Raw genomic sequence first — 26,934 nt, forward strand, 5'->3', positions numbered from 1 at the left:
AGGTCGGGCAGGGCTCGGCGTGCAGAGCTTGGCGGCGACCAAGGCGGGTGCAAGGTGGCGGCGGGGGCTCCGGCGGGCGTCGGGGACAAGGTTGCAGGAGGGGAAGCAGAGCAGCGGTGGTGGTGGATGAAGGCCAGGCGAGGCCCAGCGACTGGGTGACAAGGCGCGCTGGCGATGGTGGGGATCGGGCGCACGGCTCCTGCATGCGGGAATCGAGCGAGAGGCTCTCACTCCTCTCTGGTGCACGAGCAGGGGAAGGAGACGAGGTAGATCGATCGGGTAGGAGGCGGCGCGAGGAAACGAGGGAGAGGACGAGGGGATCGGGCCAGGGGGTAGCGATGCGGGAGTGCTAGGGTTAGGTAGGCAGGGGCCGGCTGGGGCTTAGAAGACTGGCTAGGCCTAGGTGGGCCGCGGGGATGGAGCCGGCTTGGCAGGTTGCAGCTGGGCTGGGAGGCCCAGCTGGGCTCTTCTCTCTCCCATTTCCTTCTCTTTATAAAACAGAGAAATAAGAGAAGGGAAAAGAGAGAAGAGAAGGTTAGAGGAAGAATTTGGGCACGGGGATAATTTTCACGGACCCGTAAAAATGTGCATGTTCCGAGAAAATAGAAATGGCCAAGATTGACAGATTAAATTCAAACTCATTTGAATTCAATTCAAAAGGTTTGAATTAGGACAGGTTTTAGGAGTATCCTAAAATGTTGAGAATTTTTGTAGAGCTCCGAAAAAGCAATGAAAGAAATAATGGGCAAAGTTTGGGGACCAAACTTGAAGCGAGAAAAGGCATGTGATTATTTGCAAGTGTGTTCATGGGTGATTCCGAAAATGGAATATTTAATATAGCTCCCTAATATCGGGAGGATATGTTATAAAGAGAATCATCATGTGAATTCCCTCGATTTAAATGGATCAAAGATCAATGCCATTTATTTAGTTGAGTTAAGAAAAGAAATGACATGATGGCATGATGACAAGATGCAATGCACATGATGCAAATATGAATGCAATGAACCAAACAAATCACACAACGAAACCCGGAAACCTTGGAAGGCATCTGAAGCTCCGATCTTGGGGCGTCACAACACTTCACCACTACGAGAGGATCTCGTCCCGAGAACTAGGGAGGCACCGGAGAAAAAACGGAAGAGGAAAAGAAGAGGTAAAACTAAGTTGCTTCTTTGACAAACGAGTGAAACCAAAGAACCTCGCAAGGTTGAACAAATTTTGAGATGAGAATACAACGGAGATGAACGAGGTTGAGAACACTCCGTTAGAAAGGAGGAACAAGGAACATTATGGGAACCTTGTAGGTTGACAGACATAAGAAAAGGTTTCAATGGACAAGAAGTACATGCAAGCACTCCGGTTGAAACAAGATGTACAAGGAACAAGAAAAAAAATCAATTACGACAACACTCCGGTTAACACAAGATAGAGAAGGAATAAGAATGATATAATTTGGACAGCACTCCGACTGTAGATGGAAGGAATTGAACATGATCTTGACAAAATGGGATGATGGGTCGAAGAGTGTAACATCACAAAGCCTCCGGAAGAAATGAAAGAATGGAATGGAATGAACGGAGGGAAAACAAGATCTTGAGATAGCGCGCTTACGACAAATGCTGGAACAGAGTTGTTGGAAAAAACAACAATGAAAAGAATAAGCTTGATATGGGCTTATGGAATACATCTCAAAATCTTGAGGTGAAATTCTGCCACTAACAGAAAACAATAGATTGAATTGACATCAACAAGGAGATGAGAAGCTTATTTCACCGGGAGGATAAGTGAAGAACTTGGGTCGTTTATGAGCACCATAGATAGCAACAATCCTTAGGGAAAGCTTTAGGTGAAATATAACCCAATATAACTCCAATGAAGAGATTGATGGATTGAAAAGATGTCGTGAATGAACTGAAAATGATGGATTTAAGATATGTCATTTCGAACAACTTGTCAATCATGAAACATGAAGGAAACTGCCAAAATGACATAACACCACCTCAAAAGATAAGGTAGAAAGAATTGCACTACGGAATGCAAGATGGGGAATACTTGAGCTCCTCTGAAAGAATCTCGATGAACACTTCGAGAAGGAATTAAATCCTTGATGAACCATCATGTAGAGCCTCCATGAAGAACTCCGGTCATAAAAGGATGATATAAAGAAATTGAAGTTGAAAACACAAGGTGAATCCTTGCAATGATTTAGATGAATCTTTGGGATGAGATAAAGTGGAAAAACATGGAACTCCGGAAGAAAAGATAAAGCATCTCGAACCAAGAATGTGATATGATGAACCACTTCGGAAAGCAGGAATTGAATTCACTCGATGAAACAAGAATAAGAATTACATTAAGCTTATCCTTCACCAATTAAATTGATGACAAGCAATGGATTGCATACAACTTATTCTCGTAGAAAGGATTAAGATAGATATAGCGCCAACTTGAGAAGGTCTTGATGGAACCACCAGTGGGATTTGGAAACAACGAATGAATTAATACAATAGCCACGGAAGAGAACTCTTGAACGAACCACCATAAGAATTGAACTAGAAAAGTAGCAAAAGCACAATTCACCGGGAAGAATTGTTAAATGAATGAAGATACTTGAGAGAATTTAGATACAAGTGAAATAAAGAGATCATGAGTTGATAAGAGAATACTTGAATGATGCACCGGTAAGATTTTGAGAATGAGAGCTGAAGGCTGGAATGAATAAATCTACTAAAATGATATCCCCCGGAGAATCAAACTGAAAAGACTCTTGAATTGATCCGAATAGGTGGAAAGAATTCTCACGATTGAAAACAATTATGAGAGGATGGCACCAAGCTAGAACCATGAATCTTGAAGAGAGTGGAGCAAGATTTAAGAGAAACTCTTCTTCGGTCTTCAAATGTTGAGAATGACGATGAGAAACACCTTCATGAATCGTTGAGACACTCCGGAATAATGAAGAATATAAAGGTTGAGCCAAAGATGAAGAGAATTTGAAAGATCTTGGAGAAGGCATTTGACTGATGATAATTCATTCTTACGTCAAACTTCGAAAAGAATTTGAGGATAGCTCCAGGAAAATAAGAAGAGTCAGGTAAGATCCTGGAAAAAGACCTGTGGGTTAGGGCCCATTGAAAAGATACATCATTGAACGATTGCTTGAAAAGGAGAATGCACCGGTTGAATTAAATGGCTTGAATGAGATAACAATCTCGAAATAGCTTGAACGGATTAAGAATGGAAAACATGAATCTTCGAGATATCTTCAGCACTCCGGAACAATTGAATAGCGAGGAGTGGATGATTAAGAGGTGCACTGGCATGAGAAAGCATTTGAAACGAGGAAAATGGATATGATCAACACCAAAAGCTTGATTTGAAACCACCGAAGAAGATAAAAGAAACGAAGAATGATGAACTTGAAGCTCTATTAGTAACTTTCTGAGAATCGCCGGATAAGAAGATTGACGGAAAAGAATGGAGAGACTTCACATCCATAAGATGGATACTCGAATAAGAAATCTGAGTCCTTGAAGAAAAAGGGTGGGAGGGCGGGAAAACAAAGGCAACTTGGCAGATGGAATGAACACCATTGAGAAAACTTAGGGTTGATCTTGCGGATGTTGAAAATGAACAGATCCACTTGAAGAGAAAACACACCGGTTGAAGATGAATGACATGACAATCTCAATTTTCATGAAGGATTAGTAATCACATAGAAATGTGAGAACACCACTTAGGGAAAAGGTATGGATTCAACCTTGACTTCGAAGCAACTCGAATACCACAAGCCAAAGCGAAAACAAAGGATTGACTTAGGAAATAAGCCGGAAACAAACATATGATAGATCCCATATCATATCATGTGTCTGTTGGAAATATATCCTATGAGCTACTTGAATTCTCACTTATAAACTCCTGAAACTTTACGGTTATGCAATCAGGTGTCGGGGATACAGGGGAAGAATAATATCTGACCCAAAACTAACAAATTCTACATCAAGCTGTATCCATCCTTCAACACATAACCAAGAAACCTTCGGAAATCATTTACCTCAACCTTCGAAAAGCATCCGTTATACGAGTTATGGCAATACTCCCGAACTCCCGCCCCAGTACTGGGTGGCGTCGAGGTTATCTCACCAACAACTGCATAAAGAGATTTTCGATGTCGGCGAAACTCAGGTATTCAAGAACTGCAACGATAAAATTGTGACGACAACACCTCAGAGCTCAACTCCCCGGGACACTGCCACAACCCCTAAATGTCAGGAGGCACCAAGAACAATGTTCTCGTCACAAAACCATCAGACCGATTCCAAGATACCCGCGTGATCCTAAAAAAATTAGTGAAATTTGAGAAGAGAAGAGTCAAAATTTTACGTCAGGAGGCCTCACCAGAGCGACGAAGGGACTGGGGAGTAAAAAGAATCCTACTCTCCGATATATATAATCCTATGACTCAAAACATTTTTCCAGACTCAACAACGTCAGTGATTCGATCAAGCAGGGGGCTCCTAAGTCGGGGAAGGCTCTGATTACCAACTTGTAACACCCACGATGCGACTATCTCTCCCACGTGTCGGAGCACGACTTAGAGGCATAACCGCATTGTAGGCATGTCGCAAGAGGGGTAATCTTTACATGTCCCATGTACTGAATAAGAAAGGGATAAAGAGTTGCCTTACAATCGCCACTTCACACAATACATGAATAAAGCATTACATCATCCAGAATACAATCAAGGTTTGACTACGGAACCAAATAAAGAAAGACAACCCCTAATGCAAAAGATCCCCGATCGCCCCAACTGGGCTCCACTACTGATCAACTGGAAACAAAACAACACAACGAACACGATCTTCATCAAGCTCCCACTTGAGCTTAGTTGCGTCACTTGCATGGTTATCATCGGCACCTGCAACTGGTTTTGGAACTAAACTGTGAGTCACGGGGACTCAGCAATCTCACACCCTCGCGATCAAGACTATTTAAGCTTATAGGTAGGAAAAGGGTAGTGAGGTGGAGCTGCAGCAAACACTAGCATATATGGTGGCTAACATACGCAAATAAGAGCGAGAAGAGAAGCAAAGAACGGTCGTGAACTAGAAGTGATCAAGAAGTGATCCTGAAACTACTTACGTTCAAGCATAACACAAGAGCCGTGTTCACTTCCCGGACTCCTCCGAGAAGAGACCATCACGGCTAAACACGCGGTTGATGCATTTTAATTAAGTTAAGTATCAAGTTCTCTACAACCGGACATTAACAAATTCCCATCTGCCCATAACCGCAAGCACGGCTTTCGAAAGTTCAAAACCCTGCAGGGGTGTCCCAACTTAGCCCATCACAAGCTCTGACGGTCAACGAAGGATATTCCTTCTCCCAGGACGACCCGATCAGACTCAGAATCCCGGTTACAAGATGTTTCAACAATGGTAAAACAAGACCAACAAAGCCGCCTGAATGTGCCGACAAATCCCGATAGGAGCTGCACATATCTCGTTCTCAGGGCACACCGGATTGTCCAAGATTCCGGTATGCCAACAAAGAGTTGCCCCTGGTGGTCACCGGCTGCTGACAGGTTGGACCAACACTCAGAGGAGCACTGGCCCGGGGGTTTAAATAAAGATGACCCTTGAGTCTGCAGAACCCAAGGGAAAAAGGCTTAGGTGGCAAATGGTAAAACCAAGGTTGGGCCTTGCTGGAGGAGTTTTATTCAAGGCGAACTGTCAAGGGGTTCCCATTATAACCCAACCGCGTAAGGAACGCCAAATCAAGGAACATAACACCGGTACGACGGAACTAGGGCGGCAAGAGTGGAACAAAACACCAGGCATAAGGCCGAGCCTTCCACCCTTTACCAAGTATATAGGTGCATTAATTAAATAAGAGATATTGTGATATCCCAACATATAACCATGTTCCAATAAGGAACAAACTCCATCTTCACCTACAACTAGCAACGTTATAAGAGGGGCTGAGCAAAGCGGTAACATTGCCAAATAACGGTTTGCTAGGACAAGGTGGGTTAGAGGCTTGACTTGGCAATATGGGAGGCATGATATAGCAAGTGGTAGGTATCGCGGCACATCAAAAGAGCGAGCAACTAGCAAGCAAAGAGAAGTGATTTCGAGGGTATGGTCATCTTGCCTGAGATCCCGCAAGGAATAAGAATGAGTCCGTGAAGAAGACAAACGGATGTTGTCGAACGGATCCTCACAAACGCGACGTTATCGGACTAACCCGAAGAAGCAACACCGGAAAGAAGCAAACAACATGGTAAACAACCATCACATAATCATGGCATGATGCAGAATCAAGTATGATGCATGTCCGGTTTAATGAAGCATGGCATGGCAAAGTGCACGAACAATACTACAAATTAAATGGAGCTCAATATGCAACGAGTTGCATATTGACAGAACACCACATCAATTATTTAGTCCTCTCTCCTTTAGGTACTCAACAGTATTAAATGTTGTTAAACATGGCAAGAGGAGAAGCATAAAGAAATTATCTATTTAGGCAAGTTTAAATGAGGCCGGAACGCCAAACAACAATTCCGGTAAAACCTCATATGCATTTAGCAAATTAATGCAAACAACAATTTAAACATTTTAAGTGTTGTTATCATGATGCGGATGACATATGCAAGTTTATGCAATTTTTATTAAAAGTTGACAAGAGCATAATATGAAGCATTTGTCATCATGGCGGAAACGAAAGGGGTTCCACGACAATGACAACGAAAATGGTGCCACGGCAACATTCTGGTTCCGATAGCTCACGGAGATACCGGTACAAAAGGAAGTGGGTGCGAGTGTGTCATGCAAGAAGATGGGGTGCTCCCGGATTCCGGGTTCCCACATGATGGATGCAAGGCAAAAGAGGGGCTTCGTGCAACGAACAACTCGGACACGAAGCAACACACGGTTCAACTCATACATCGCAATCACTCGTCCACGGGCGTCGTCTCGGTGGTATACCTTTGAAGCATGCGTTTCGAAGCGGATCGGTTCATAGAGGAAGTAGTTGTTCTCACGATGGTGGTGAAAGTAGCGGTTCTCGCGGGTCGTAGAGGAAGTAATTGTACTCGCGAACTTGTTGGGTCCATGACGACAGTAGTGGAAGTAGTGGTACACGACGACGGTAGAGGTACTTGCGAAAGTCGTTTACGAGTCTTGTGACCCAGGGTTCTTTGGGCAATGGTAGTTGTACACGGTTCATAGACGTTCATAGTCATGGCGAGGAACTTGACGAAACCCAAGGCGAGGGTAGTTGTACATGGTCCACGAGTCGTCGATCGTTCGGGGTCCGACTTGCGGGTCTTGCCGACATGAAGGGGTACTTGGCGTAATCCGAGTCGATGGTAGTTGTACACGGCAATCTTGGTCGAACTTGGAGGGACCTCGGTAGTCGTTCCCGTTTGTCTTGGTACTTTTGGCGCCATCTTGGTCTTAGCGACGATAGTGGTACTTCCATGTAGACAGCCGCGGAACTTGATGCATCATCCTATGTAGTCGTACTCGGTGTCCTCAGGGTATCGGCGGACGGTCTTGGCGGTTCTGGAGCAGGGCTAGCGCAGAGGCGAACAAGGCCGTTGGGACTTGAGCTATATGTGACATGCGGCTGCTGGCGAAAGGGGCCCACACCGACGTAGTCAACGCGGGCTCGCGCGGCCTCCTGCGGGACTTGGCGAACAACACTGAAGCAGGGGAGTTCCGGGGCGACAGGGAACCATGACGTTAGAGTGTATCCTGCCGGAAAAGAGGTCGGGGACGGTGAGGAGGTTGCAGGCCGGCGGTGACGGCTGCTGGGGCTTGACAGCGAGGCGGCCATGGCTGGCGAAACAGCAAGGAGGAGGTGGATGGCGGCGGAGCAAGGAACTTGGTGCGGAGACGACAGAGGAGGAGGTCGGGCAGGGCTCGGCGCGCAGAGTTTGGCGGCGACCAAGGCGGGTGCAAGGTGGCGGCGGGGGCTGGCGTCGGGGACGAGGTTGCAGGAGGGGAAGCAGAGCAGCGGTGGTGGTGGAGGAAGGCCAGGCGAGGCCCAGCGACCGAGTGACAAGGCGCGCTAGCGATGGTGGGGATCGGGCGCACGGCTCCTGCGTGCGGGAATCAAGTGAGAGGCTCTCGCTCCTCTCTGGTGCACGAGCAGGGGAAGGAGACGAGGGAGATCGATCGGGTAGGAGGTGGAGCGAGGAAACGAGGGAGAGGACGAGGGTTTCGGGCCAGGGGGTAGCGATGCGGGAGTGCTAGGGTTACGTAGGCAGGGGGCGGCTGGGCCTTAGAAGGCCGGCTAGGCCTAGGTGGGCCGCGGGGATGGAGCCCGCTTGGCAGGTTGCAGCTGGGCTGGGAGGCCCAGCCGGGCTCTTCTCTCTACCATTTCCTTCTCTTTACAAAAACAGAGAAATAAGAGAAGGGAAAAGAGAGAAGAGAAGGTTAGAGGAAGAATTTGGGCACGGGGATAATTTTCATGGACCCATAAAAATTTGCACGTTCCGAGAAAATAGAAATGGCCAAGATTGACAGATTAAATTCAAACTCATTTGAATTTAATTCAAAATGTTTGAACTAGGACAGGTTTTAGGAGTATCCAAAAATGTTGAGAATTTTTGTGGAGCTCCGGAAAGCGATGAAAGAAATAATGGGCAAAGTTTGGGGACCAAACTTGAAGCAAGAAAAGGCATGTGATTATTTGCAAGTGTGTTCATGGGTGATTCCGAAAATGGAATATTTAATATAGCTCCCTAATATTGGGAGGATATGTTATAAAGAGAATCATCATGTGAATTCCCTCGATTTAAATGGATCAAAGATCCATGCCATTTATTTAGTTGAGTTAAGAAAAGAAATGACATGATGGCATGATGACAAGATGCAATGCACATGATGCAAAGATGAATGCAATGAACCAAACAAATCACACGATGAAACCCAGAAGCCCTGGAAGACATCTGAAGCTCCGGCCTTGGGGCGTCATAGGATGTGTCTTTTTTTGTAGTGCCCTTTGGTAGGTATGATGAGGGAAGCAGGAGCACTCCCAGCAACCTGCCAAAGGCAGCTACCAGACAAAGAAAGAAAAGGAATTCTGAAAGTGAGGATGAGGACTTTGCGATTGAGGAGGAAGTGACCTCCAAGAAAGTTGTGAAAAAGGAATATGTTGGTGTTGCTGCTGCCACTAAGCCATGCCTTTCCAAAAGGGCTCCTGCTAGAAGAGCTCCAATGTCCAAAGTCAGAGCCTCAACTCAAGAAACTATTGGAACAATCTGATGATGATGAGGCTACTGGAGGAAAGAAGAAGAGGGCTAGAACAACTACTGATATAGTGCTTGGAAGACCTTCCATGAGGGAAGAAGATGATGATGAGGAGGAAGAGCCTGTTGCACCTCCTGCCAAGAGACAGAAGTTGATGGTTGATGCCATCAATACTGGTGTTGCTCCCTCCAAGCCCAAGTCTTCCCCCAAGCCTATAGCTCCAGATCAAGCACCCAAGGCTTCTGTTCCAAAGAGATCAACTAGGAACATCTCAGCTGCAGAGAAGAATAAGGCCCTAGTGCCTGAGGTCCTAGAAGATTAAGAGCCACTAGTGCTCGAGAAATTAAAGCCCAAGGTTATAGATCATGATGATGATCATCCTATGGCAGAAAATTAAGTTGAGGAAGGATCATGGTCTAAGACTATGGAGACAGACTGATCCATATGCCACAAGGAGAAGGACTATTGTGTACTATCATTTTCATACTAGAGAACAGCAGGACTTCTATGAGACTGTGCTACTTGACAAGAAGCCCATAGTCTCTGATATGAAATGGATTGACTGGAAATATATTGACTCCAATGAATACTATTTTCCCCATGTGCATGAGAGCTTCAGGCTGAATGGAGTTGACAAGTTTGTTGGATAGAAGTTGACAAAATGAAACGATGAGATGATCATGCAGTTCTACTCCACTGCCCACTTTTACCCTAATGGAAAGATTGTCTGGATGACTGAGGGAACCAAATACCAATCCTAAATTTCTGAATGGTCCAAGCTTATCAATGATCCAAAGGAAGGAGAACATGATCTTGATGTTTACAGCAAACCCAGGAAGGATCACAACTCAATGGACAACATGTACAACCCTATACCTGATGCATCCTTGGAGACACACAAGATAGGTTCTATATACTATTTGCTTGCAGGACTGACCAAAATGAACACTATCTTGAGGCATACTCTGTTGCCCAAGTCTGGAGATCACAGGATGATACGTGGTCACTCCATCAACTTGCTTCATCCTTTTGACATTCCTCAAAAGTTTAAAGTCATGAGCTTGATCGTTGAGACAGTGAAGAGGACAACAGCCAACCAGAAGATGTCTTGTGGATATGCCCCACACATCCAGATGTTGATCAACTCCAAGGTTGGAACTGGGACATATCTGCTTGACAAAGAGCACCTACCTCTTAGGCCTGATTTTGAGGACAACGAGGTTGTCATGGATCCATCTCATCCTACATCTGCAGGGGCCCAGGAGAAGATCGAGAAAGCAAAGGCTACAAAAGCAGCGAAGGCAGCAAGTGCTCCATATGCTTCAATAGTGAATCTCAAGACCAAGCAAGATCAGCTTAATTATCTGCTTGAGGCTACCATGAGGATTGAAAGAGCTTGGCCACCTTATCTCAGAATCAGGAGAGTCTCTAGAGGATCATTGAGACCAATATGTATGACCTTGATGTGAAGGTCACAGAGATTCAAACCATTGTGGAGAAGTTAAGGCATGATGCTAAGGACAATGATTCTAGACCCACAACTGATAGATTCTAGAAAGTGCAAAGGGCACAAAGGTCATCAGCTATGCCAGTTGCAGACTCCAGGACTACCATCTCAGCACCTGCAGCCACTACCACAGTTGCTCCTCCAGTATCCACTCCACCAGCTCCACAGACTTCAGCAGCGGCATTTGTAGATGGACTCCTCTCCGTGCCGTCTACGCACACCGGAGCTACAAGCCTGAAGACCCCTTCAGGAGCTCCCGGAGATCGTGCTTAGAGTGTCATATAGCACTATACATTTTTGAACTTTTTGGTAACTTGTTGCCAAAGGGGGAGAAAGTTTATAGATCATAGGCTTCAAGAGAGAGTGCCTTTTGCCTTTTGTTGGTTTGGTTTTGTTTGCCTTGCTACTTTTTTGATTTGGTTGTTGTTATCTATGCTACATTTGTGTTATGCTCGTGAGATACTTATGTGATCATGTGTTTGATCATACTACGCTTAATGTGTGCTTGCATGATTATATCTATGAATGTTTGTGCATTATCAATCACTTGTATCTTTGGTGATGAGTGCATGTTATTTAATTCTTATCATTTTGAGCGCTCCACCAAGATGTATGTGACATGGAAGAGTGACCCATGATCCTAATCGATTGTGCATTTGCATTCAAACACAAATTTTAAATCATGAACAAATTTAGGGGGAGCTCTTGCGTATCACATACTTCTCAAAGCGACGATGTATTTCATTCATATTATCATTTGTCGAAGCTAAGATCTATATGTTGCCATCAATTACCAAAAAGGTGGAGATTGGAAGTGGAACTAATCCCCGAGTGGTTTTGGTAATTCATAACAACGTATAGCTCATTGAACTAATATCCATTCAAGTTTAATATTTCAGAAAGTTCAATCAATGGCATGGCATGGACTAGAGATGTGGACCCCTCAAAATGCAAACGAAACATATTGGCAAAAGCTCAAGACTCTCCATTTCTATTTTAGTGATCCAAGATCACATTGAGTCCATAGGAAAGCCAATACTACTAAAAGGGGATGAGGTGTTGCTTAATGGTCTACTTGCTCAAATGCTTAGTGATATTGCTTCAAAACCCTCAACCACTTTCTCATTCCAAATATGTCAAAATACCAAACTCCAACTCGGCCCCATCGATTCATTCTATCCGGCGCCACCGAGTTCATATGACATAGCCACAACCAGAAACCCTAAACAGTTTGGTCACACCAATATGGATCTCGGACTCACTAAGATGGACTTGCAAATGCTCTATGACTTGTTGCATTATTTTGGTCTCACCGAGTCATGCAATCGGTCCGACCGAGTTTGCTTGACATTCTCTTTGTTGCCTTATTGCTTCACTTCGGTCTAACCGAGTTGATGCAATCGGTGCCACTGAGTTGATGTTTTCCCTAAGCCCTAGCACATCGGTCCCACCGAGTTGTTCTAGTCGGTCCCATCGAGATTCCTACATTCACATTTTGAACTAAATCGGTCTCACCGAGTTCTTCTATTCGGTCTAACCGAGTTGGGTCAAATGTGTGTAACAGTTGGATTTTGTGTGGAGGCTATATATATCCCTCCACCCCCTTCTCCATATGTGAGAGAGCCATCAGAACGTGCCTACACTTCCAGCATTCATTTTCTTATAGAGAACCACCTACTCATGTGTTGAGATCAAGATATTCCAATCCTCCCACGAGATTCTTGATTTCTAGCCTTTCCCAAGTTGCTTTCCACTCAAATCATCTTCCTACCAAATCCAAATCTGTGAGAGAGAGTTGAGTGTTGGGGAGACTATCATTTGAAGCACAAGAGCAAGGAGCTCATCATCAACACACCATCCATTACCTTTTGGAGAGTGGTGTCTCCTAGATTGGTTAGGTGTCGCTTGGGAGCCTCCGTCAAGATTGTGGAGTTGAACCAATAAGTTTGTAAGGGCAAGGAGATTGCCTACTTCATGAAGATCTACCCGAGTGAGGCAAGTCCTTCATGGACGATGGCAATGGTGGGATAGACAAGGTTGCTTCTTCGTGGACCCATCGTGGGTGTAGCCCTTCGTGGACTCGCGCAACAGTTACCCTTTGTGGGTTGAAGTCTCCATCAATGTGGACGTACGATAGCACCACCTATCGGAACCATGACAAAAATCTCAGTGTCATCATTGCGTTTGCACTCTCCAAACCCTTCCCTTTACCTTCATATGCAATTTTTTACTTTCCACTGCTACACTCTTAGAATTGCATCTGTAGGTTAATTGGTTGAGTTGTGCTAAGTTGCTAAAATCTGCCCACAACTAAAATTGGGAAAATGTTAGATTTTTATTTGGTTAAGTAGTCTAATGTAACGCCCACGATGCGGCTATATCTCCCATGTGTCGAAGCATGACTTAGAGGCATAACTGCATTGTAAGCAATGTTGCAAGAGGGGTAATCTTTACACATCCCATATACTGAAAAAGGAAAGATATACATAGATGGCTTAAAATCGCCACTTCACACAATACATGAATAAAGCATTACAACATCCAGATACAATCAAGGTCCGACTATGGAACCAAAATAGAAGAAGACCACCCCTAATGCTACAGATCCCCGATCGTCCCAACTGGGCTCCACTACTGATCAACTAGAAAACGAAACGACACAACAACACAACGACCAAGGTCTTCATCGAGCTCCTCCTTGAGCTTGGTTGCGTCACCTGCACGATATCATCGACACCTGCAAGCTGGGTTTTGGAAGTATCTGTGAGTCACGGGGACTCATCAATCTCACACCCTCGCGATCAAGACTACTTAAGCTTATATGTGGGGAAAAGGTATGAGGTGGAGCTGCAGCAAGCACTAGCATATATGGTGGCTAACTTACGCAAATGAGAGCGAGAAGAGAAGGCAAAGCACGATCGAGAAACTATGATCAAGAAGTGATCCAAGACTACTTACGTTCAAGCATAACTCCAACACCGTGTTCACTTCCCGGACCAACCGGAAAGAGACCATCACGGCTACACACGCGGTTGATGCTTTTTAATTATGTTAAGTTTCAGGTTTTCTACAACCGGACATTAACAAATTCCCATCTGCCCATAACCGCGGGCACGGCTTCCGAAAGTTCAAATCCCTGCAGGGGTGTCCCAACTTAGCCCATCACAAGCTCTCACGGTCAACGAAGGATATTCCTTCTCCCAGGAAGACCCGGTCAGACTCGGAATCCCGGTTACAAGACATCTCGACAATGGTAAAACTAAACCAGCAAAGCCACCCGATGTGCCGACAAATCCCGATAGGAGTCGCACGTACCTCATTCTCAGGGCACACCGGATAGGTCAAGCTACGAGTAAAACCAACCCTTGAGTTGCCCCGAGGTGGCCCCGCAGGCTGCCCGTTTCAGACCAACACTTAGAGAAGCACTGGCCCAAGGGGGTTAAAATAAAGATGACCCTTGAGTCTACAGAACCCAAGGGAATGTGGTAGGTTGTTAGTGCAAATGTAAAACCAAGGTTGGGCCTTGCTGGAGGAGTTTTATTCAAGGCGAACTATCAAGGGGTTCCCATTATAACCCAACCGTGTAAGGAACGCAAAATCAAGGAACATAACACCGGTATGATGGAAACTAGGGCGGCAAGAGTGGAAAAAAACACCAGGCATAAGGCCGAGCCTTCCACCCTTTACCAAGTGTATAGATGCATTAATTAAATAAGAGATATTGTGATATCCCAATAAATATCCATGTTCCAACAAGGAACAAACTTCATCTACACCTGCAACTAACAACGCTATAAGAGGGGCTGAGCAAAGAAGTAACATAGCCAAACAACAGTTTGCTAGGAAAGGTGGGTTAGAGGTTTAACATGGAAATATGGGAGGCATGATATAGCATGTGGTAGGTATCACGGCATAGGCATAGCAAAAGAGCGAGCAACTAGCAAGCAAAGATAGAAGTGATTTCGAGGGTATGGTCATCTTGCCTACAAAGATCTGCAAGAAGACGAAGGCTTGATCCTCGTAAGCGTACTCAACGGGTCCTCGAACACGAACTCGTCTCCCGGCTCTACCCAAGGCAAGAACACGAGCAAAGGGAGACACAATCAACCATGGTGCAATGCGCAAGCAACATGATGCAAAACATGGCATGATATGCGGGATGTGATATGCGATGCATATGCATGTTTCGGAAGGGAAAGATTGAATCGGGCCTCAACTTGGAAAACCAAGAGTGCCATTGGAAAGAGGAGTTGATTTCGGTCGAAATTGATATAAAGATCATCGGAAAAGGATGCACGGTTTGCAAATGGCAAGCAAAACAAATATGGCACCGATCTGCGATTAACAGCACGAAGCCATCTAAATGCATCAAGAACAAAAAGCTACTGCACTCTAACATAGCAATAAAACACATGGCAGGGATCCACTCAAGATGCTTGACAAAAGATGAACACTGAGCTACGGCTAATTCACTCAATAGCAGGCTCAAACAAGCATGGCAAAATTGCAAATGATATCAGGTTACAGACTTAGTGAAAAAAAAACAAGTCAGGAATTTAACATCAGGAAGCAATGTTTAGAGCAAGATAACAACATGCTACAGGAACATATCATGGCAAAACAAGGCATGGAATGAAGGTACTCAAAGCATACAACAAAAGTCCCTTACTGACCATAAGCCAAAAGGGATCAAAAAATACAATGGCAACCATGTGAACATAGCAATTATCGTCAACAGATTCAGACTTACTAGAAAATCTGAACGTGGCAAAGCAGACGTCAAGTAGGCATGTTAACGAGCTCAATGCACTCACAACAAGGCAAAGCATGACAAACTAAGCATACACCTAGCAAGAAGACATGGCATAGAAGCTAAACATGGCAAGAACAACAACATAGCATGCATGGATCAACTACAACAACCTCGGCAAAAATGCTTAACACGTAAACATTCTGTTAGGAACATTTTGTAGCAAAAGTAGAGCTCGATTGAGTCAAGCTAGGGTGCTCCATAACTGCAAACAAAGACATGAATTGATAGAGCACAACAATATCTACAAAACATCCTTACTGACCATGCTCAAAAGAGGCATGGATCACTCTGTAGCAACAAGAATACATGGCATAAAAATAACAGCAGGAAAAGGACTTAGTGAAATTCTAAGTCCCTGAAATCAGCAACATTACGATGGCTTCTTTGCATGCTTGTGCTAGTCACCACAAAGATCACAAAAATACATGGCATACACCCCTGTAAAGATGGCATGGCATACTTCAAAACTCATGTAGGGCTCATGATCATAGGAGGCACACATCAATCATGGCAAAAATAACAAATGTCCAATTACTGATAAGAGTCTGAAACTAACATGGCATAGCACTATTGCAACAGCATTTAGGGCATCAAGATGAGCTCAAATGAACATGGTGCAATGGAATGAAATGAAGTACTCGTGGAGACGAACAATTTGATATGCTACACGCCCAAAACAGAGCCACAGTTGCAGGGTTATGATGCGATGAATGTGGCATGAAAATATGCAGATCTGGGGACTTAGAGAAATATACCCTCGTGAAAAGTCAACCCAGGACGAGGAGATCTGGGACGGCGCAGTACGGAACGGGGACGAGGGTGTTTGGTTCAGGGGAGTGGTGGATCTCATCCCACTCCCCGGATCGGATCTGGCCGGCGCGGATTCTGGTGAAGGGCGGCTCGTCGGTGTGAGGAAGGACGGCGGCGGAGCGAGCTCCGGCGGCGGGCCACCAGCGTGGTAGGAGGCGGCACGACAAGGAAGTAGAGGCATCGGTGAGGCGGCGGATGCGGCGGCCGGAGAAGAGCGCGGGGCAGCGCGGCGAGCGAGTCCACGGGGGGCGGCGGGAGGCGACCGGCGTGGCGACGGCGAAGCGCGCCGGCGAACGGCGACGCGAGGCATGGGGCGGCGAGGTGCTCGCCTGACCCAGCTCGGGATCAAGCAGGAAGGGGCAGCGCGACGAGATGGGCCCCGCGGGCCCGATTCGGGCCACGCGGGCCGGTGGCGGGGCTGGAGGAGAGAGAGGGCGGCGGTGGTGACGTGGCGAGGCCGGATTGGTCCGGCGCGGCAGCACGGACATGTCCGGCGGCGGGGAAATTTGTCCGGGCGCGAGGTGGAAGAGGATTAGGGTTAGACTGCGCGAATTTTCGGGGAGAGCCACATATATATAGGTAGAGGGAGCTAGGAGGCTCCAAATTGAGCACGGTTTGCAGCCACACGATCGTGATCGAACGGCCTAGATGATGGAGGGGGTTTAGGTGGGTTTTGGGCCACTTTGGAGAGGTGTTGGGCTGCAACACACACGAGGCCTTTTCAGTTCCTCGGTTAACCGTTGGAGTATCAAACGAAGTCCAAATGGCACGAAACTTGACAGGCGGTCCACCGGTAGTAAACCAAGGCCGCTTGGCAAGTCTCGGTCCATTCTGAGAACGTTTAACACCCGCACACGGAAAGAGGTAAAAAGGGACACCGGGTGACATAGGAGCGCCGGATTGCAAAACGGACAACGGGGAAAATGCTCGGATGCATGAGACGGACATGTATGCAAATGAAATGCACATGATGACATGATATGCAATGCATGACACGCAAGCAAATGACAAGGCAACAACAGCGAATAACTGGAAGACAACTAACACATCGGTCTCGGGGTGTTACATCTAATCACCTCCCCTCTAGACCTACGTTCGATCCTACATGATTGCTATGTATTGATGTATTCATGGTGTAGCTTGTGGTGAGTGTAAACCTTTATCTTGCATTCTCATCTATTCAATACATGGTATGTTGTAATGATATCCACCTTGTTATGCGCTCGAAATGCGATTGTGCCCCAATCATGAATTCATCACGTGATTGGGATAGAATTGCGTCTTGGGTGCTATAGCGTGTATGTGAAAACACGGCAGGACCTTGATTGCATGCACGTGTGGGTCCTAGTTCTTGACTTGATTGCATGCATTTTTGAGGTTGTACGTGTATGCATAGAATGACCATGACACCAACTCTCATCTTCATATTTATTTTGCAGATGCCTTCAATTATTATGCACAAGAAATAAAATAGTGTAGTATTTTTGTCCCTGATAACAAAATATAATATTATATAATTATGAAGAGAAATTACATGAAAATGTGTCGTGTATGCGCCCAAAATATAATATTATTATGCACCCGAAAACTTTCTTGAAAACTAACAAACCATATTTTCAGTCATCAAACAATTGCAATTCATCTTATTTTCAGGAAGGGTCTATGTAAGAGCTTTGATTTAGCAAATTCCACATACTCAACTATCATATAGTCTTCCATGATTGCTAACACTCAAAGCATATTTTTAGAACAAATAGCATCCATCGAACACAGAGAAAGATAGGGGCTAAATGTTTCGCCTCCCAACTCATTTATAATATAGATAATTGTCAACAATAATAATTCATGATCAAATATATTTGAATGGCCATGTATGCTTGGATATTTACCCACCACATGATATGTGCCAACTAGAGAATAATTGAGGTTGAAATGAGAAGGAATAATACTGACTCTTGCATATAGAGGGAAGCAGGGATTCATAGAGGTGCCAGAGATCGAAGCTTTTAAAACATAGATGAATATAATTTTGAGAGGTATGCTTTCATTGTCAATGTAACGACCGAGAGTTCCCAATATCTTCCATGCTAGACACATTATAGGCGGTTTCAAAATAGGAAGGTAAAGTTTTTACTCCCCCTCCACCAACAAACACAAGCCATGGCGAGCCAAATCCTCAGGTGCCCTCCATACCAACAATGATCCGGGGGAGTTTTGTTTCATTATTATATTTTGATTTTTATTTTGAACGTAGGACTAGGCATCCCAATTACCAGCCACTTTCTCGTGAATAACAAGTGAATAAACACTCATCATGAGAATAACCCACCTAGCATGGAAGATACTGACCGCCCCCTGTTGCTTCATGAGCGATTTGGGCATACAAAACAGATTATTGTTTGAAGATTTAGAGTTTAGCACATGCAAATTTACTTGGAACAGAAGGTAAATACTGCATATAGGTAGGTATGTTGGATACATATGGAATAACTTTGGGTTTAAGGAAGTGGATACACAAGCAGTGTTCCCGCTTAGTACAGGTGAAGGCTAGCAAAAGATCCTAAGCAAGCACCACATTTTAGAGGATCCATAACAATATAGCTTCTATACAAATATACCTAAACATAACTCATTATGTTGTCTTCCTTGTCCAACTTCAAGTAATTTGCTCAAGTTAGAAAATAATTATTGGGGCTCACAATCATAGAAGATGTCCAAGGTAGTATATTTATATGTGAAATCTCTCTCCTTCATTATTCTTTCATGAATTGTTTAAGTGACCAATGCTGTGTTTGCTAACTTTCAATAAATTTTACCACCTATACTTCTTATATGTGAAGTCATTACTCCCCATGGGATAAGCATATGAAACATATATAATTTCAGATTTATGATATTCAATTAATTCAACCATTTACTCATAGGATATAAGTGAAGCACGAGTGTAAATGAAAAACTACTCCAAAAAGATATAAGTGAAGATCAATGAGTAGTGAAATAATTAAGTAGCTATGTGAAGACTCTCTCTCATTTAAGAATTTCAGATCTTAAGTATTTTATTCAAATAGCAATCAAAACAAAATAAAATGACATTCCAAGGATAGCACATATCATGTGAAGAAGCCAAAACTTAGGCTTAACCAAAACTGATCGATCATTGTTGAAGAAGAAAAGTGGGATGCCAACTGAGGCATCCCCAAGCTTAGATGCTTGAGACTTCTTGATATATTGTCTTGGGATGCCTTTGTCAACCCCAAGCTTGAGCTCTTGTGTCTCCTTAATTCCTCTCATATCGTAGTTTCCCTAAATCTCAAAAACTTCATCCACACAAAACTCAACAAGAACTCGTGAGATAAGTTGGTATAAATCAATGCAAAACCTTATCATTCTCTACTGTAGAAAATCACTAAAATTACAATTTGACATTGCATACTAAATGCCTCTACATATTTAATACTCCTATCCTCAAATATAATCATTAAACAAGCAAACATATGCAAACAATGCAAACATAACAACAATCTGTCTAAACAGGATAGTCTGTAAAGAATGCAAGAAGATTCATACTTCTCTAACTCCAAAAATTCTGAAACATTACGACAATGTAGAAAAATTTGTTTTAGCTTCTTGTGTGAATATTTCAAGATTTTATCATGTTCTGACTATTCAAAAATATTCAAAATATAACAATAAACTTTCTGTTTTCAAACAGCAACATATAGATTAGCAGAATAAGCATGGTAAAGGCTATACTTGACATTTTTATTGAAATGAAAGATGCAAAACATTATTATAAATAACAGCAAGAAAATCCTAATAAAAAAATGACGCTCCAAGCAAAACTCATATCATGTGAAAAATAAAAATATAGCTCCAAGTGAGGTTACCGATAATGTTGAAGACGAAAGAGGGGACCCAAGCTTAGTTGCATGTGTATTCCTTGAATATTACCTTGGGGTGCCTTGGGCATCCCCAAGCTTAGGGTCTTGTCACTCCTTATTCTCCTCATATTGATATCTCACCCAAAACTTGAAAACTTCAATCACACAAAACTTAACGGAACTTCGTGAGATAGGTTAGTATGACAAAACAAATCATTCACTTGCGTGCTGTCAAAGACAAGATTAATAATTTTTCTTACACAATGCCTACTGTATGTTATTATTTCCACAATTTATATCACTTAATATAAGCTATGGAAACACTAAAACAAGCAAACTATGCATTGAAAACAGAATCTGTCAAAAACAGAATAGTCTTTAAAGATCTGGATAATGACCATACTTCTATAAATCCAATTTTTTTGCAAAATTAGGAAAACGTAGGAAATTTGTATGCCAATCGTGTGTAAAATCTTTAGAATTTTATCATCTTCTAGTAAATTTAAATAATTCTGTTACTGGAAGCAAAAAATTTCTGTTTTTTGCACAGAATCAAGTCAACTATCATCCACACTACCCCAAAGGATTTACTTGGCACTTTATTGAAACAAAAGCTATAAAACATGATTACTATAGTAGCTTAATCATGTGAACACACAAAAACAGTAGATAAAAGTGTTGGGTTGTCTCCCAATAAGCACTTTTCTTTAATGCATGTTTTAGCTAGGCATGATGAGATTATTGATGCTCACGTAAAAGATAAGAATTGAAACATAATGGGAGCATCATGAAGCATATGACTAGCACATTTTAGCTTAACGCACTTCCTATGCATAGGGATTTTGTGAGCGAACAATTCATGGGAACAAGAATCAACTAGCATAGGAAGGCAAAGCAAGCATAACTTCAAAATTTTCAACACATAGAGAGGAAACTTGATATTATTGAAATATGTAAAAGCATATGTTCCTCTCTCATAATAATTTTCAGTAGCATCATGAATGAATTCAACAATACAGATATCACATAAAGCATTATTTTCATGATTCATAAGCATAGAAATTTTGTTACTCTCCACATATGCAAATTTATTCTCCTTCATAGTAATGGGAGCAAAATCAACAAAATAACTATCATGAGATACTTGATTGACATAATCAAATTGAACATCAAATCATGATGACAAGTTTCATGGATATCATTACTCTTTATTGCATACATATAATCACAATAATCATCATAGATAGCAACTTTGTTCTCATAGTCAATTGAAACCTCTTCCAAAATAGTGGATTCATCATTAAATAAAGTCATGACCTCTCCAAATCCACTTTCATAAATATTATAGTAAGATTCAACACCCTCCAAAATAGTGGGATCATTACCTAGAGTTGACACTCTTCCAAACCCACTTGCATCAATATAATCATCATAAATAGGAGGCATGCTATCATCAGAATAAAATTGCTCATCAAAACTTGAGGGGCCAAAAATATCATTTTCATCAAACATAGCATCCCCAAGCTTGTAGCTTTGCATATCATTAGCCTCATGGATATTCAAAGAATTCATACCAACAACTTTGCATTCATGCTCATCATTCAAAGCTTTTATGCCAAACACTTTATTGAATTCTTCTTCTATCAATTGAGCACAATTTTCCTTTCCATCATTTTGAAGAAAGACATTATAAAGATCAATTATACGTGGCAACCTCTATTCCATTTTTTGTAGTTTTCTTTTATGAGCCAAACTAGTGATAAATAAGAAACTAAAAGATTCAATTGCAAGATCTAAAGATATACCTTCAAGCACTCATCTTCCCGGCAACGGCACCAGAAAAGAGCTTGATGTCTACTACGCAACACTAGTAGGGAAAAGCCTAGCGGTAGAGCGTTTTTTAGGCCTACCAGTAGCGCGGGTGGCAGCACTACTGGTACGGTGCTACAGCTAAAGGTTAGAAGTAGCATGGGTTAACCCACGCTACTACTATACCCACTTAGTATTAGCGCTTCCTGGAAAGGGCGCTACTGGTAATTACTAGTAGCGCTTCTCGCAGCCCGCGCTACTAGTATTATTTCATATTATATTTCTTTTTTATTTCATGTTGTATTCATACACCTTTATACAAGTTTTCATACAGCAGCAATTTAGAGATTGTTTTTACATCATAATGAGTTATTACATCACTGGGTGAAAGAACCGTGGACTAGTTTCAAGCGGATGGACATCCACTTGAAACTAATCCGTGGTTCTTTCACCCAATGATATAATAAATATTATCATCATCATATCATTAACAACTTATCATCATAATACATCATTGTCATATAGCACCTCCTCATGATCATCGTTTTCATCAATGAGACATCACATAGCAAGTTGGTCACTAGTCATAATCACAACTACTCCTCATCATCAACTCTAACACATTGTACCACATAATAAACATTGTACCTCATAGAACCTACTACATTCTCTTAGGTAAAGTAGCATAAAACAAGATAGGCCCTGACTCTCCATTATGGATAATGGAGATTATCATGTCTCCAATTCTTGCCTTTCGCACAATGTTGCTTCCAAGAACCTCCTTACGACTGTCCATACATTTTTTTCCATTCTTTGATTACCATGTCTTCACCGGTTTTAGAAATCCGATATGGATAGGTGTGATTCGTAGGATGACCTGGCTGTATGTTCAAAACATCAAGGAGACCATTCAGAAACATCGGATGAGGCACACAATCCTTCGGGATTTTCTATTGAAACACATAGTAATAACTTCGTAGTTAGCAATGTAGTTCAGTTTTAGAAGTATGCAAAAGATGCACGGATGTCGTAGTAGTAAAAAATCTTACCATGGCATCTCCATGGATGTTACCATTGTTCAACATGTGCACTACTGGCACGTATTGACCATAATGTGGAGGAGTTTGATAATAGATATTGTAATTCTCAAGATCAGTACAAAATGCGATCAGATGATTTTTTTTCCTGATAAGTTAATTCGGAGCCATCGGTGTAGTAGGTTCTGTCTACCATTTTCCGCACATTGTTTAAAGAATGAAAATAAGCTGTCAATTGAAATAAGCTATCAACTATTTTGAAATAAACAATATAAATTAGTTAATCACTATGTTTGAGAAACTCACATAGCGGTAGAACTGGAAGCGTATCAACAAGGACCCAAATGTCCATATTGTCTTGCTCGATGTTAGGATCACCAAGATCCTTGGTGACAAGCATACCCTCATAAAAACCATACATCTTGCAAAGTGCTTCCCAATTTGTGCAACCAAAATGGGTTACGCTCTCAGAATTGTATAGATTTACTTCAAAATCATACCATGATGGCTCCTTAGGTGAATTTTCTTTGTTTTGAAACTTTCATGGTCTTCAAAATCCATCCTCTCCAAGAAATAGTGTCTTGCATGGCATGGGATAAGCTAGTCGAATTGTAAAAGATGAAAATTACACGTTAAAATAGTTGAAGTCGTGCTTAATTATGAAAAAAACACTTGTCGTCGTTGCGTACCATTTTCAACATCGAAGGTCTCCTGGAGCTTAATGCCGAAGTGTCGATCTTCGTCCAGGTGAGGCCTGTCGCATAGACCTCAGTCGTCGTTGCACCAGTCGCACTTCCCCAGGAGACTTTCGTCGTCCGATGATGACATTTCCTATGTTCATAATTCAAAGATTAAACTTGTAAAATTAAATACGTGTACTACAAAAACTAAATTAGATCATTATTATTCATCAGGGGCATAATGTCGTTTAATTATCTCTCTAGAAATTCCAGGCCACTCGATATTTCCTACATATTCTAGCACAAGTCATGCCAAAATTCACGGAAAAATCTGGCATGACCTTTGCTAAAAAAAGGACATATCGAGCGCATGAAATTTGCCGGAACAGAAATTAATCAACACTCCGGCAATACATAGGCAAGCACATATCCTATTTGAGAAACAAAAGATATACATGTTTTTATCTACATCATATGAGCATCAAACTTGATGGTCATTGCATTTCAATGGTCGAAAATATGAACAAAAACATTTCAAAATATCTTATAGGACTCATATTGACATGGAGATTTGGCTGGTCTCACCTCGAGGCCGGAGGGGGTCGGTGACGGGGACGACGGAGGGGATGATGGAGGGGCTCCTTGATTTCTGCAAAAACAAAAACCCTATAAGGTATCAACTAATCAAATGCATACGCCTTGCATAGTGGGGTCCAATTTGAGCATTCAAAATAGGAGTACTTCTCCAATTTGAGCATTCTATAAGCAAAACCAAATTGTAAAATAAATAAGTATTCAAATTAGCATGCATTCAATAAGCAAAAGTAAATCATCTCTTGCGTCCGTAAATCGTCGAATATTATCACTAATACATCTCAAATAGTATCATACATATAACATCACTAATACAACTAAAACCCTAGTGAACAACGGGTATCGGCGCGGGTGGTGGACACCCAAAGAGATACTCCTGGTCCATCATGCGGGGTATGTAGGCCTCCGAGGCTGCCGCCTCGAAGACCTTGCCATAGTGCCCCACGCTCCATGTCGCCCGGCCCAGCGCACCAACCAGAGGTTGGTAGGGTGGCACCCCATCGGGGCCGTAGGCGGCGACGCTCGTACCTGCGCTCGTTGGAGGTGGCGGGGGTGCGATTGGGCGTCCGATGTCGTTGGCCACGCCAATGTCGATGGAGCCCGGAGGCACGCCCGGGGGCGCGTAGGCGCGGCGAGGCCCGCCATGCGATCCGGCCGCGGCCTGAGGTGTGAGCAGGGAGCAGAAGGGAGGCACTCCTGAGGCCGCGGCGTCCAGTAGCTCGACGACGCGCTCTAGCAGTGCATCTCGGCCACTCTCCATCAGCCGGTATCGCAGCAGCTCGCGAGCCACCATGAGCGCGGCCCTCATGTTTGATTGTTCCCGTCGGATGTGGGGCGTCGTGTCCGCGCCGTGGATTGAAGCCCTTGCAGCTGCCTGTACTTGGCATGGAGTAAGGGTGGATGGCGCTTGACTACGCTGCCCACGCCTTGTAGCGCTTGGCGGCACGCGTGCTGCCTAGGGCGTGGGGTTGAGGTATTCTTGGGCAGGCGGGGCCGCCCGGGCCGGCCAGGCTCCCTACCGGTCGGCGTTGGTCCTTGGGTCACCGGACATTGGAGCTGCGGAGTGCCGGTGGATTGACTGGCGAAAGGAAGACTCCGGCGCACCCCTACCTGGCGCGCCATATGTCAGATTTCGCGTTCCGGCAAAACCCTTGAGGTTCGAACACTGGGGTGCACACGAAGATCCCCCCTCTCTAGCTCACACACTCAACGATATCACAGCCTAGCTTTGACGGACCCAAAGAACACGAGACACAAGATTTATACTGGTTCGGGCCACCGTTGTGGTGTAATACCCTACTCCAGTGTGGTGTGGTGGATTGCCTCTTGGGCTGTGGATGAATAGTTACAAGGGAAGAATAGCCTCCTGAGGAGAGGTGTTCTTGTGCTTGGGGAACTTGTGTGTTCAAGGAAGATCTCTCCCTTTCTATGGTGGTGGCTAGTCCTATTTATAGAGGCCCTGCTCCCCTTCCCAAATATCGAGCTGGAAGGGATCCCACTATGGCCAATTTGAAGGGAGACAACTAGTACAAGTTATCCTGACAAAAGTAGTCTTCGCTTGCTAAAGGCTCTGGTGGTGACATCTTCTTGGGCTCCACGGTGACATCCGTCCTGCCGTCCTGCTGGTCTTGGTCTTGTTGCACCAATATGGAAACCTTTGCCTGATGCCTTGGAACTCCTCGCATGTGCTTGCCTCCTTAGCACCAAAGAGGAAGTGAGGACACTGCGCTTGCTAGCGCCCGTCTGGCGCCCGCCTGGTCTTGATCATCATGGCTTACTTCATTGGAACCTCGCGAGGTTTGCCTTGCCTTGATCTCTCCTCCCCTCGCGAGCCAGCCTGGTGAGGCCGCCCCTAAGGAGGTCTTCATCGTCCGCCTTGTGAGGCTTGGCCCCTCACGAGGGTCTTGAGTGTTTGCTGGTGAAGATGGGCCGTACAGGGCCGCTGGAGGAGCCACGCCGCGGGCCGCGGGCCGCTGGCAGCCATGTCTGGGGACCCCCATGCCCAGAACGTCGACACCTAGGGTCTGTTGCACCGACAGAAGCCCCCAGGCCTGCCCCGAACGTGCTACCGAGCGACGTCGGGGTAGGAGCTAATAAGTGCACAAGTGATGGTTGCCGAAGAGGCTGGTCTCTTGAAGTCTTCTTTGCTTCTTCATTAGCCTTGATTCCGGGCCAGTGTCCATTTTCTCTGCGCGTCGTGTAAAGCCAATAGTGGTGGGGCCGCTCTAGTAATGGTCCGTGAATGACCTTAACGCACGGGGTAGAAACTGCCAATTCACTCTTCCCACCACGCTCTTATCTTTGGCCACGTATGCTGCATGCATCGCGCGGGGTAGGTAACGGAGGCGCGTGGCATGGGAGAGCATCATGGTGAGGGCCCGGTCATCTTGAATTGGCGGAGGAGGGCGGTGGTCGCCCGTTGATGGAGCAGCCCCTCTCCTCGCCCTACCTATAAAAGGGGGGCAGAGGAGGGCAGAGTCATTCATCTTTGCCTTCCTCCTCTTCTTATCTTCTGCTCCCGCTGGTGATTTCGAAGGGGA

The sequence above is a fragment of the Triticum aestivum genome, chromosome 3A (assembly GCF_018294505.1).
Source record: "Triticum aestivum cultivar Chinese Spring chromosome 3A, IWGSC CS RefSeq v2.1, whole genome shotgun sequence".
Lineage (NCBI taxonomy): Eukaryota > Viridiplantae > Streptophyta > Magnoliopsida > Poales > Poaceae > Triticum > Triticum aestivum.